Source organism: Balearica regulorum, chromosome 6, assembly GCF_011004875.1.
Source record: "Balearica regulorum gibbericeps isolate bBalReg1 chromosome 6, bBalReg1.pri, whole genome shotgun sequence".
NCBI classification, from domain to species: Eukaryota; Metazoa; Chordata; class Aves; order Gruiformes; family Gruidae; genus Balearica; species Balearica regulorum.
Genome location: NC_046189.1, coordinates 8369759 through 8384135, shown reverse-complemented (window position 1 = coordinate 8384135; position 14377 = coordinate 8369759). Strand labels below are relative to the sequence as shown.

At 37.6% G+C, this 14377-nt stretch overlaps 1 long non-coding RNA gene across 1 annotated transcript in view; it reads right to left on the bottom strand.

The window, feature by feature from the left end:
* Positions 1-6091: 6091 nt before the first annotated feature.
* LOC142602320 (uncharacterized) overlaps positions 6092-14377 on the bottom strand; it is a 35989-nt gene continuing 27703 nt past the window's right edge. The window contains exons 6-7 of the long non-coding RNA XR_012836019.1: positions 7424-7540; positions 6092-6135 (exon numbers count right to left, since the gene is read on the bottom strand). This is a non-coding gene — a long non-coding RNA (uncharacterized LOC142602320). The remainder of the gene's footprint in view (positions 6136-7423; positions 7541-14377) is intronic.

The following is a 14377-nucleotide window of genomic DNA, read 5'->3' as shown; positions in this document are numbered from 1 at the left end:
AAAGCTATACTTTGAAAATGCAAATCTATGCTTGAAAAAAACCTGCACCATCTGAGACAATTAGATGCTCTGATGTTAAACTGTTTAGTTCATTTGTGGAAGTCTAGGTAATACTTTTGCATTCCATTGGCTTCACAGGAGATGGTCCACTATAACTTAATTCTGTATTTTAAGTAGCATCTGACAAGATCACAGTAAATAAAAAGTAAAGGTCACTTGTTGCTTTTTTTGATTTTTTTTTTTGATTGCTTTTTAATGAGCAATCTCAATCCTCTAAACTAAATGAAACAGAAATCAAGTATATGATGTTGTAATCAGAGACTATACTCCAATGTATATAGAGAAAGAACCAAATGAGGATTGGAAAGGCAACTACTTCACCTGTAATTTAAATCCTTGACTTTGCCACCTTACGACTTCATTCCAATATACTTTTAGCATATAGTATAGAATTTTAAAATTACCTCTTTCCTAACTGATACATCATTATTCTATTCTAAAGAACAGGCATGGGTACATATGTAGATTATAAAAACCAGAGAAACATCATGATGCTCCTGCATTATTTAGAAAAGTAAAAAAAAAAATATTACTTGTAATGAATCCATTAATTTATTAAGGATAAAATACTGTAATCTTTTCTTTTTAAATGTGATAGCCTCCATGTATCTGCTAAATGCACAGGAACGTATATAATAATGCTGCCCATTTGGACAATATTCAATGTAGATGTATAGCATTACAAATTGATTCAGCAAACAAAGTCTTCTCCTGACAAAGATCATGTTTCAGAAGCTGACATCACTGGCAATAGGAATAGAAATTCAGTCACAGCCTAGAGAATAGCTCTTCTCTGACATTAAGCAAAGGGGTGAGTACTGTAGCCAGCTGCTACACAGAACCTTTCCTCTCTTCAAATATTGTTTTATAGTTTCAAATTAGGGAAGAAAAATGACAGTATAGTTGCCCAAATCACAGTATTTAAAGACAGGAAGACATCAGGGTATTTTGCTAAAAAGGTATTGCGAAGGTTTGTTTATTTCAAGTCATGTGCATCCATGCATAAAATCAGCAGGAAATACAGTTGATTTTGCTGTCCCCTCTGGGTTGTGACTACAGGCAGAATAGTAGCGAGAACAGACCACATGCTCCATATACCTGCATAAAAGAAGCTGACATTTTTCAGGTTGGCACTAGGTCCCTGTGTGTCAGCCAACAGATGTGGCCAGATTTATGATGGATAGCATGCTAAACTTACAAGAGAGATGGAATAAATTACTCTATTGTTCCGATAGCTGAGAAACAGTGAAAGAGTTGTGCTCAAGTCACATTTTTCTCCCGGCGCTTCTCCCGAAATGATACAAGTTATAAACTCTCCATTACTAAGTTGATGAGTTTATCATTGATTCCACTGAAATTCAAAGACTAAGTCCATGAATATTAACCTTTTCTATGTGAGAGCCATGTACTTACATACTTTGTCTCTTCCATAAACCAGAAGCTCTTTTTATGTCAGGAACCTTACTTTTACACCAAAATTGCTCTGATTCCTCTCTACTTCTGCCAGATTGCAGATTAAACTAATATAGAGTTTTAGTGATGCAAAAGAGTTCAACAGTAGCTTCCTAATAAAAAGAACAATGCATAAACCCTTTCCTTTTCCTAAAACTATCATAAGTAATTGACTATATTTAATACTTGGCATAAAGGTTTTATTTTCTAGTGACTGGGATTAGTCAAGACTTACTAAGATAACTCATAACATACAGATTTTAGCTTTATCAAGCAACAATAACAGTTAATGAGATCTTTATGCAGATCACATGTCTCTTCCTCTGAGAACATGAAAATCGAAGCTGAATTTTTCTCTATATATCTCTTCACCTTCAGATTATTGACTTCTGGCATGTCTCCCTGCTTCAATGGTCTATGGGCTTTTGGAAGGGAAAAGAAGGTTTTCCTTGTGGAAAGCTTGATGTTGCTATTACTAGTCTTTGGAGTTGAGTGGACAGATTTCCAAACAATTAAACACTTCTGCATCCAGTAATGAAAAAGACTCTTCCAAAATGCATTCACAGTTTCAGGAGTACTGTACTCACAGTTTCACAGAAGGCAGGCATAATGTAGTACATTATAACACTTCTTTTCACAGAGTATTTTTGGCTTTTGTGACACAAACCCTCTGTCCAGCTGTCACATGCATCAGAACTTGGCCAGGCACTCACGCGTTCAAGACGTATACCCATTTTGTTCTTGGGGATTTACTCGAGCAACACCAGTCATCTTGGTTGGCTGAGCACAAGTTTCTGAGAAATTTTCTGTGTGTCTAATTCATTGGATATCGTGTCATATTTTTTCTGGGGGGAAAAAAAAAAGCATTCAGGCATAAAGGTTCTATTCTATAGGATATGACATACACAGATATATTTAGGACAAAGGCCATTTAATTTCTTTGAATATGAAGGCTTTTTCATTTTTCAGTCACAAGCTTAATCTTGTTTTCTAACTTTTCCTCTAAGTGAACATTATCTTTTTGCTAGTTCTTTTAAGCTTGAATTCCACTTCGAAATACCCTCTAGTACAGTCTGTTGTTTACCCTTTCACTGTGTCTGAGCCAAGGCTTGATCTCATTAGAGGATAAAAGAAGTTGATTAATCTCTCAGTGGGCTGTCACAAAATGAGGAGTCCAAGGACTGTTTTTATTGAGTGTCAAAAATTAACATCTTCAAATCAAAAGAAGGGCAACTGTCTTATCTACCTCTACTACCAAACTACTTGCTTGAATGAAGGCAAGTGTTCACTTTAGCCAGAAGTTTGCAACAAAACCTCATCATTAAAGCAGGATCTAATCTGGTCTGATTATTCTATATAAAGTCTCAAATTTTAGAATAGATCTCTTAAAGACTAGCTTTTCCATTTTTTCCCGTATTTTTTCCACATTTTGCAAATGAGTTGTAAATGTTTCCAATCTTTACTTTTGTCTCAGCTGAACACTCCAACTGATTCCACTTTTTTTAAAAAAAAATCAAGTGAATTAGTTGATAAAATTTCTGTCTTTTCCATCATATATATAATTGTCATAAGGCTTAGAGCAAAAAAATATTTATGAGTTGGTTAGAGAGATAGCAATCACATGCTGAACACTGATGTCTTCCTTAAATTAAATAAAATATAAAATATAAAATAAAAGTTCTTTAGAGCAACTTGCATTGGACATTCATTTGCCCTACCTTGCTTCTCTGAATTAAAGTTCCAAACTGTAGAATGTGTCTTAGCCTACAAGCCACCTGGAATGTAATTTCATGTGTCCTCTTCGTTCAGTACCCACTTGTGGATTCAGTGGGTTCCCCAAAACTGATTTAATGTAAACTATTCATTCAAGAGGCTTAAACCTAACTCTCTCCTCTTTACCTTCTTGATGTGCACAATTGTCAACTGTAGGAAACAGAATGACCAACTTTATGAATAATTTCACAGTAAGCAACCACAAGCCTAATAGGCCCTCTCATGCTTCTCTTCCTCTTTCCTCTTGTAACTGATTGCGAGCTATTCAAACCCTAATCCAGAGCTGCCCGCTTTCCAACTCAATTTAATGGAAATGATGCAAAATGCCTGTGGAAATGATGCACAAAAAATTTTCCAGTGTCTCCACTTTGTATTTGAATATGCATTTGACTCAACATATTCATATAAAATGATGCTATTGCTGCCTGTCCAACTATATGTGACAAACTTCTTACTATTTTTAAAATGGCTTTGTGGCTGGACATTCTTTTGATTCCTTCAATTAGCTGAAGTTTTTGTCAATGCATGCCAATTATTTGTCATAAATCAAGTTTTTGCCCCATTTTAGATGAACAAGGAAGTCTGTACTTCAACAGCTGAGAACAAAGTTTTCAAGGACATACCAAAGAACTGCTTCTGATTTATAAGAGGAAGGAGGGCTTTATGAAAATTAACTTTGAGATATACTTGATAATGTATAAAATCCACCAGTTTTAATTCATGTCAGCAGTTTCTGACTGATACTTCAGAACAGTTATTTTGACTTTTTTTGACATATTAACTCACCATATTCTGATGGATTCTGAAAAAAACATTTTCGTTTGGCATTTTTAGAAAGCCTGAGGAAGAATAACAATAAAAAAATGAATATGATTTTTTTTTTTTAGTTGCTGAATGGAAAATGATATGTAAATTAAAACTTGCCACAGACAATCTTTGAAATGTTTACTCTTTTATCTTTATGTTCTCAATAACTGAAAAGCTGACAGTTTAGTTAAAATTCATACACAGATTAACTCTAAATATTATCTATAAAAAAGTTTGAATTTAGGATTAGATAGGTAAATGGCTCTTAAACCAATGATTATATATACAACATGTCTTAAATATGAAACAGCAAATAAAATCTCATCAGCTTATTGTAGGCCAATGTTAGATATGTTCCAGAGATATTTCACAAACTTCTTGGCCCTAACAGGACTTTAAACTGATACTTTACCACTAATTTTCATTCATGAGGATTATTTTCATATCTAAAGGGCTTTGTGTTAGCCTAACCATAAAGATGCAGCTTAAAGCAATAAAAATGAGCTTCTACTCAAATTGAATATTAACATGCACAGAAGGTATTTATGCCTAAATTAACATTTCAACTGCTGTGCTTGATTTGATTTTCTTCAAGTCTAGACCTGGGTATTTCTGGTCTACACAAAAACTGCAATCTGTCCCGTAATTAAAAAAAAGAAAAAAGTAAGGAGCGAACATGTTATTGACCTTTGATTTCTTAATACACTGAGCACAAAACTACAGTAGCATCAGAAACAGTTCAGGGGAAGGAAGAGAATAAACACCAGTATTATGTAAGTAAAAGGAACAGTTTTTCTCCCCTTAGACCAAAGACAACTACTGCCCGCATGCTACTTTTGAAGAATCTCACCTATATGTCTGTCACACACAGAGCCTATCTGTGTCAGGGTAGTTGCGTCAAGGCAAAAAAAGAGAGCAGGAATTTAACCCAGAAATTTGAATATGAAGAGAGCCTTGAACTTACAATTAAAATGGTTACACTACAGAAACAGAAAATTTACTGAGCAAAGAAAGCACTGATTCTAAATCCAGTGCTACCTTTCTGAAATCCAGAAAAATCTCAGTTTTAATATTGTAAGTGTTATTTATGGAGGGAGACAGCTAGTTGAAAAATCTTATAATGAAAGAAATTAGATGCCATAGCAACAGGATTAAAATTAAATACAAATTTATTTTAGTGAAGGAAATTCTTTACCAATCCATCAGTGATGATTAATCTATACTTGATTTTCTTGATATTCATCAATTAAAAAAAATATTTCCTTTCCAGTCTGCCAATAGCCATGTACACTATGCTCTTTAACTTGTTGAATATATCATCTTGGAATAAAAATAAAGTTGATTTAACAATAAAAATAAAGTTTATCTATGTCACTAAACTAAAGGTTTTGATTTGACAGTATAGTGAGACTGTCTTCTCAGTGGTTCTACCAACCTCTTTTCAAATCCATTTTTAAAATTCTTTATCCTACTAGTAACACTATGATGTTGTTACAGAGAACCTTTTTAACTTCAGTTATCCATGACTTTTCTGTTTACCTTAAGAATCATACACCAAATTTATATCTTTTTCCCCTCAAGCACTTCAGAGGTATCCAGGATCTGTCCAGTTTTTGAGACAACAGATCAGAAGTCTTCACATGACTGTTCAAATCACTATTGAATTAGTGGTAACTTTCAGGATTGTGATGCCCTGATGCAGAAGTGCAATTCAATGCCTGATGCTGGACAGCACATGAATCAAAATGTGAGAGGAGTTAGGCACAGAAGATCAAGCACGAGAATTGGGAATATCCTTACCGAGAGAATTCATAGGTCTTTAAACTAACACCAACTAAAACCAGCTAGTATCAACCATGCAGCACAGCATGAATGCAGAGGTACCCATATATGTTCCCAAACATGGCTTCTTTCAAGAAAGGTGATGCCAAACTAAAAATAGGTACTTTTTGACAAAGATAATTAGCTTGCAAGCAGAATCACAACCATGCATCCTGACCTTTTTAAATGATCTTCAATCTGGAAATCTCTGCCCATCTTTCTCTTGTGAAGAGTGCACAGCAGACAAATTCAACATGGAGCCCATGGAGTCAGCGTGTCAGGGGAGGAGGGGGGGGGGAATAAAAATCAGTAGCTAAAACTAATATTAAAATGTTCTCATGTCCACCCGATTATGTCCGTCTCACAACTGCCATGTAATTTAGATGGTTCGAAAGGGCCATATTTCAGCCTGTGCAAGCAGATAATAGCGCCACTCCAAATATCTGCACTGCGGTAATGCAAAAGCTGTGCTCTTAGCATGTTCCTCCAGCCTTCATCCTTGGCTCCACTCTCCGTTGGTGTGCTGGAGCCTAGAAGGGGTTCTCCAGGGAGCAGTCTGCAGCTGTTTTGCAGAGATCCTATGCCAAGGCAATTTTCTTTCAACAGGAAGCAGGCTTTGAGAGCACCTCATGCATCTTCAACCTTCTACTTGGCATAAAGATACTGGAACAGACTTGGGGATGTCAGCCACTCTAACAGCACTGTTTCCCTTAATAGCATTCTAAAAGGTAGCATTTTAGCACTGACTTGGAAAGGTGATTGATATATATTGAACTGCCAATGCTACTTCCTCTGCAGTTTTTTGTCTCTAAATGTCCTTTCCAGGCGTTGCCTCTTGCTATAGGTTGACAGATTGGAAGAGTTTATAGCATTGAGTATAGAGACTGAAGGATATCCTAGAGGAATGACATCCTGGATGCAGTATAAATATATATCACTATGAAATTTGTTGCTGGAAAGTGGATTTTTTTTTTCTTTATTTCTGCTGCAACAATGGTTATATACAGAGTAATAATCAAGAAAGGACGTAATATAAATCACAGATTACTTGAACAGTTTCCCTAATATTTTTCTATTTTCTTTTCCATCCTAAGACAAAATACTGTAGAGTAAATAAATTATCAAGAGGCTTAAAAACTATCAGTGATGACTAGGGTGCAAATTAATAGGTGTACCTATACCACACAAAGGAACATTATATAAAGACTCCTGAGTAGGGGCAACCAAATTAATGTAAACTTTCACGTGTGAAGTGATTGGCTTGGCCTTTTCCTCTCCTCCACAACGTTAATTCCTGTGTTTTTCCTGTTGCAGTGCCCAAGACCATTCCCTAGTTTCTTAAGCTGCTATAGAATCTAAATTGAAGCGACTACAAGAAAGCATACATTATTTGCACATATTTAACTGGATATATTTCATGTTATTTAGGAAGAAACAAAAGGATGGGCACCTTTTTATGGAACAAAACAAATCAAAGTCTTTATTTCTCAAGTGAATAACACTGACTTACTCCTTATGAATTCCTATGAAAGAAATACTGGAGATTGAACTTCAGCATGTTTTGCCATAGTAATATGTCTCCCTTTTCACTGTGTTTCCCAAAGACTCCTGTTCTGATACACTTTTACTGAAAACAGAATAAAATGTTTCCTCCAAATTCCAGTCTTCCCAATTATGTTTCTCCAGGGCCTTAAACCTCCTTTAGAAAATGATGCAATCACATACTTCCATCATGCAGCAGTGGCAGGGCACAGAAGAAATGTCCGTATTTCAGCAGAGCAGCAAGTTGTCTGAAGATTCTCCCCCACGCCTGAAACCCCGTGTTTTCACTGATATCTGAGGCATTTGATACCAAATCCACTAATTAATCTGAGTAAATAGTAATGATCTTCCTTTTTAATCTAATGCTTGTGAAAAACTCTGCCTTTTTCTAGTTTAGTATTAGTTTCAAGGAAAGATAGTTTACTAGCTATTCACTATCTCCAAATGATACAGTTGTGAGGGATTCCTCTGCATATCCCACAAATGAGGGCCAAGAGTAACAGAAGCATTTCAGTGTATATATATTTGAAAGTAGTTTTCCACATTTATTATGTAGATAATCCAAGCCAAATATCACATGGCTGATTTATTTTTTCCCTCCTTGCCATCATTACAGGCATTATTCAAGAAAGCAAAAGCAAAATTCTGCTATGCAGTTTTCTTGCACCTGTCCGCTTTCTATAGTGTTTCCTTCTGAGAAAAGAAACATTACAAGTGCATGGCTTTTGCTTTGAGTCCAGGAGGAAATGTCATGATGCAGCTTTTCTGGAAATCTATTCAAGGCAGACTGAACAAGCTGGGCTAAGAAATGTTAGGAAATATGTTTTTCCTGTCTTAAGAAAATGAACCAAACAGTGTCCTCCCAAATATTACATGTGGAGGCTGGAACTGGAAGTATTGTTGAATGGGATGCACTGTGGGTAGCAATGTTTAGGCTTTCAGTTTATTTTTGGCTATCAGTCACTGATAACAATAGACTGAGAGCTCAGATTGATGTTGCAGGTTGCCAAGTAGCACTCTTTGGTGCCACTAGGCTGTGATGGCTTTTGCATTACACTTAAAAGCACTGCTAGGAGAGATGCCACACTGCTGGCTAGTAGTGTGATTTCTGGAAATACTAGTTCAGAAGTGGAGCAAGCTGCAAAATGCCTCCAAGCATGCCAGCACTATAATGTATTTGATTTCCCTGCCTCTTTGGTTCCCCCATTCCTTCCTGAAATCCTATTTCACCTCTAATAACAGGAGTATACGCACTTCATGTGTGTATCTGAATTTCCAGCTGCTCCTAATGCGTGCTTTCTGTGCGACAGTCCTGGGTGCCAAGACATTCCAAGCGCGGGGACATAACACCACTCCTACCCACTCCCAGATCTCTTCCTCATCTTCCTCCCTACAAACAAGCGAAAAAATAGCTGCCCATTTCCAGGGAAGATGGCCTTTGTATGTTTTGCAGGAAGCACTACAGATAAAAATGCTTTGGCCACAGCAGAGAGAGAAGTGCAGGAGCTGGTGTTGCTACCCACAGACTGCTGCAGCTACCCAGGTCTCAGGTTTCTCCCTGTACTCTTACCTTCATTTACTCAGAACTTGTACGGGGGTATCTCTGATTAGCACAGCATTATCAGCATAGTCTGGAGAGAGTAAATGTTGACTCCCTCATTTTGAAGTGAGCCTCCAACTACCAGGGCTTCTCACCTGCTTCCTCAGGTAAGAAAACTGTTTCTTATCCCCAGCATCCCAAGCTGCTTCTCATAGGTTTATTCCACCTGTATCCTCTGACAGAGCAGCCTCTTTAAGTTCTGTGGAGATGCTGTGCATCCTTGGAGCTGGGTAGGGATTTCCAACCTTCCTGGGCAGCTCTGGATTTTGGTGAAAGAGCCTGGGAAAGCTGCAGGGCAGCAGTGCAGCCAGATGCTGGATGTAAGGCAGCAGCCTCAATGCACTGGAGCAGCTTCCCGCTCCACAGTAGTCCGCACAAGGCAGCATGTCATTTTAGGACACCAGATGCTTATTTTTTAAGACTTATTATCTGACCACTGCTCTCATCTACTGCTGGTTTTTGGTTTTTTTTTTTTTTTTATCTGTTTTGGCCACATATTGACTCTATTTACGCAGATTTGAAACCAAGCTCCGTTGTTCTCAGTTTTCAGGCAATGAAAGAATAAGATTAATTCACAAGAAAAAAAGAGGATCCCAATCACCTCCTGTGGGCTGTGAGCAACCCTTGCACCAGGCAGCAACAGCAACGGAACTCATATTTAGAGAGGTCATTAACAAAACAACACCATGAACACAGCACTCAGAGGCTTAGGACATCTTCTCTGCAGCAGCAGTGATCCCTGCCCACGAGGGCAGCTCACCAGCAGAAGATCACGCTGCCTCCAGCCAGATTCACCACTGCTGCCCCACGCCCTGGCTCCCCTGCTTGCCAGTGCCTGGCAGAGCCTTCTGCGGAAACTCGTACCAAAATCCCTGAAGATTTAGGCTTTACCCTGTTGTAGCAGACATGCTGGTGTGCACAGTAGCATTTGCTTTCCAAGAACAGAAAAAGAACAACTTCAAAGGCCCTGGGAACAGCCCGTGTAAAACTGTGGTAAATAGTTGTTGGTTTGGGACTTCTTTTATGACATACTATAAAAGAAAATAGCATCAATGAGAGATGCTGCAATTTTATATGATGCACCGAAGAGCAATTTATTACTTTGTGAAACATAACATTGCCTTTTTATCTGACAGTGTGTTTGTTGCATCAATGGTGGGTCATTTTATAGAGAATTTTATGGTGACTGTAGAGCTCATGCAGCTTAGAACAGACACCATTCCTGCCCTGTTGTTGCCTTTCCAGTTTTTCCATCCCTTTTATGGAGGAAGGTAAAGGTATAGTGAAGAGGAGAAACACCATTTCTGCCCATTCTGTCAGTTCAAGCCATGTCACTTTCAAAATCTCATTATTTCCACTGCATTGAAACTGCTTTTCCTTTTTTCCTGTTGCAGATTTATCTGCATAAATTCAGAGATCTATTTTTAATCTCTGTAATTAACTTTACATGTTTTCCACCCGTGCAGTTCTACATAGTTGAAACGCATAAAAGCTTCAAGCTATAGCTTGTGTGAAAATTATTCGTTACCTGCATCGTAATTTCTGAGGAATCTGGGACTCCTCCTCCAATAGTTATTGACATCAAATGAAGGAGGGAAGGCATTGAAACTGAGAAAAATGTGTATCTTCCAAGAAACATTCAGCATTTTAAATGAACACAGAACTCTAAAATAACTTCTGCAGATACTGGCACCAAAGCAGAAGTGTGAAGTAATGTCACAATAAAGAATTAATTCCTCTGGGCCTCCACAACGCATGCTTGTGTAAAGCAGCAATTTTGTGTGGTGACAAGGAAGACGTAAAGAAACAGGGCAGAAATAAACATAAGATAATTTTTTAATGATAGAAGAAGAGTATGAAAAGTTTCTGTTCACTGAACCTAGGGCTCCAACTACCAGAATTTCTCCTTTCTAGAACATATCTACTGTCATGGGAAGAAATAGGGGAGGGAGTGGAAGCAGAGTTGTAAATGACCCCCAAAGCCTGGCTCAAAGACAGCTGCAGTAAACAGAAAGATGAAGTGTCCCTGCCTCAGCAGGTATCTACTCAAAACAGGATCTGAAAGTCCTCATTGCTTTGGATCAGATCCCTGATGTGTAAATCCAAACCGTAAATGAAGCTTGAAACCACCTCATCCAAACAATCACAAGGGTCTGGATGTGTTATAAATGGTAGAGAAAACAGAAATGATACAAATGAAAGGACCGTTAGCCTCAATAGTATCTTCATTTTAGCCTGACTGGAGGGAACTGCATACAGTCCAAAAAAAACCTCCCAAATCTTGCATTTATTTTCTCTTCCAGGCTTAATATTCTTTCTTAAAAACCAGGACAAAGTAAATTTATTTTGATCACTGACCTTACATATAACAGAAGGGTATACATTCATTAATAGAACCTGTCACAATTATAGCCCCATTTAAAATTTTTAATCATGGAATAAAACTTATAAGATGTTTTTTAGCTAGGGATCTTAGAGCTCCTGGTCATACTGAGATAATGTCCTAAAGTAAAGGTAGATGGTGCATATTCCTTGCGGTAAGCTCAGCACTGTGAAAGGCTGCCAGCCCATTTTTGAAATGGTCTGGCAAATCCATTCTTCTCTTCTGGATTTAGAACAATTTACTCCACTTTTTCTTTTTTTAAAAATTGTTATTCTGCATTGTATGAATGCCAGATATGAATGTTGTCTGAAAGGTTAATCTTAACTTTACTTGAGCAATGTTTTTCTTAAAGTTGCCTTCCTTTCCGTCCGTTTTGGACAGCTAGCAGACATGAGTAAGCAAATACTTCTGCTTATGGAAAAGTTACTTTTATGGATACTTATAACTTACAGTCTCTGACACAATGAGTCAAGTATTCAAGACCTAGTAGTGCATATCTGGTGTATGCTGTTCTGGGATTCCTCATTTTCCCTGTCTGTCCTATCTCCTGTAGCAAAGAAGTCCTTAAGATGAACTGATAATGACTGAATACAGCAGTGGGCTACCTTCTGCATTTAAGAATTGAGTCCTGTTGAATTCCTGTCCTTTCTCTTACAAAATCTTATTTATAAACACAAGTACAGCATCAAAAGAAAGAAGAAAGAACCTCCCAAACCACTCCCAAAACTCAAGGCCTGACATTAAGCCTCCTACTGGGTAATAGGAAGCATCATTTCAAATCCCCATATTTGAAGGAGAATTTATGAATAGCTTCATAAAATAGTTTCACTATGAGAGAAAAACTTTTAGTTATTTAAACCAGATGAAATTCAAAAAATTTGGTCAACTGTAGCTGCATACTTTATGCCAGTTTTTCTTACCCACACGGAGTAGGAAGGAGACAATAAAAGCCAGTTGTTATTCATCATATGCCTTGGATAGTTTAGTACTTGTTTACTTGTAACTTCAGAGCTGATTGGGATGCATGTTTGCTCTGATAGGCATGCTGCTGCTCTTTTTGTCAGCAGAGCTACTAGAAATACCTTTTTAATTTTACCACCTGTGCAAACCTTACCACAGATGTAAACCAAAACTTATGTGAGAATATATTTAGTGCTTTATTAGGCCCAGTGAACCAAAATGCTGTTCTTTGTGTGAAATGGGCAAGTTCGACAAGAGAAGCCCCCTCAAGAAGAGAGCTCAGAATCATGAATAAAGAGAACAGAGGAGAACTGATGTGTGGGATCAGGGCCCAAGTCTGCAGTGGCACACTCTATTTCATTTCAGTAACTGCTGAAAAGCAGGACAACAGGGACCGAGTGGATATCTACAGGACAACTTAATTCACTTTTGAACTCGATGATAAACCTTAAGTTGACTTGCATCCATTTACTTGCTTAATTTTGGAATATTGGGCGAGATCCAGCTGAGATCTTGGCACATCACAACGTGCTGCCGGGATGTAACAAATAACAAGGATGCAATTCCTGAGCAAAAACATTTCTCATCACGCTCTGCATATGCAAAAAAAGCAGAGCTGGGGGCCAAGCCTATGGAAAAAATACATCTATCTTTTGCTTCCAAACTCCTGCTTTCTTCTTCTATCCTTACTAATGGCTCAAGCTTTCAAATTCAGAGAGCTCTGCTAATCTATGAAACCTTTCTGTTACGTTTTTTCCTATTTTCTAGGTATTCTTGAAGTTTTCTTTCTACATTTGCTCAGGTTTGCTTTAAACAATGTGGTGGGCGAAGGGATGCTCAAACCCAAGCTCAGGAGCCAATATTATGAGAAGTGCTGGCTTTCAAAGAACTGCATGGCTTGAAATATGTGGAAAGATTCTGAGCAGAAGGCGATCCCAGAATGAGGGCAAGAAACTGGATCATTTGACGCTGAAACCCTGAGACTCTGCAAGTTCTAAACATAAATCAGGCCAGTAAGCAGTGCCGTAAAATGGTTAAATACAAAAGATTGCTGTAATACAGCATTAGAGTATAGCATAAAAAAAAGTTTCCAGACCAAAAAAGGAATAGCATGAAAAGTGGCATGTTGTAGACAGTTGGCCACAGAGCTCTCAGAAGTAGTTGCATAAAGCAAATAGGAAAGCAAAGACAGTCAAACAGGAAATATTCTTTCTTTGTGGAGGAGACAGTGCTAGCTAGCCACATATATTTTAATGCTGGACACTTCAATCCGCTCCAAAACACTATCCTTACTATGAAATAACAAGATAGATGGGCCTCTGGGAAGCAGCATGGCAAATTTAGCATGTTAGAAAATATGCTTAGCAGCTTTGTAACACAAACTTGCTGGCAGATCCTTAAAAATGTCAGCTGACTTGTAAAAAAGAAAAAAAAAATAAAAGGTGTAAATTCTCCTTGATGACTTGCAGCATTGTGCCTGATAACAAAGCATTGCATTCGTAAAGATACCTGTGTCTTTAAAGAGATGCCTCAGAAGTGTTTCCAAATCATGCAACTAACTAACCTCCCTTAATTTTAGGGCAAATAGACATTTACTATTACTAGATTTCTTTATGGGATTTTGATTGTCTCCACAGCTCATAACAATATTAATTCCTTCCAAACCAAAATAATTTCATTTCCATTTCTCTCAAGGCCCATGAGTCCTTTCTAGAGGAAACATCTTTTTCTGTTTTGGCTTTTCTATGTATATTTATTTATTATTTTAGGGAAGAGATGTTATTAGAGGCATTAGAGATGGAAAGGACTTGCTTAGTCATTTAGGACTGACTTAGTCACAAGCATGGTCTTGCAGTCAAGCCCATTATTAAGTGACCTTGGTTCTTGCTATATTTCTCCATGTTGCTGTCTCCTGGCACTCATAATAGGAAAGTTCCCCCACAATTTGCAATGGAGTCTCCTTATCTTTACCCTTCTGT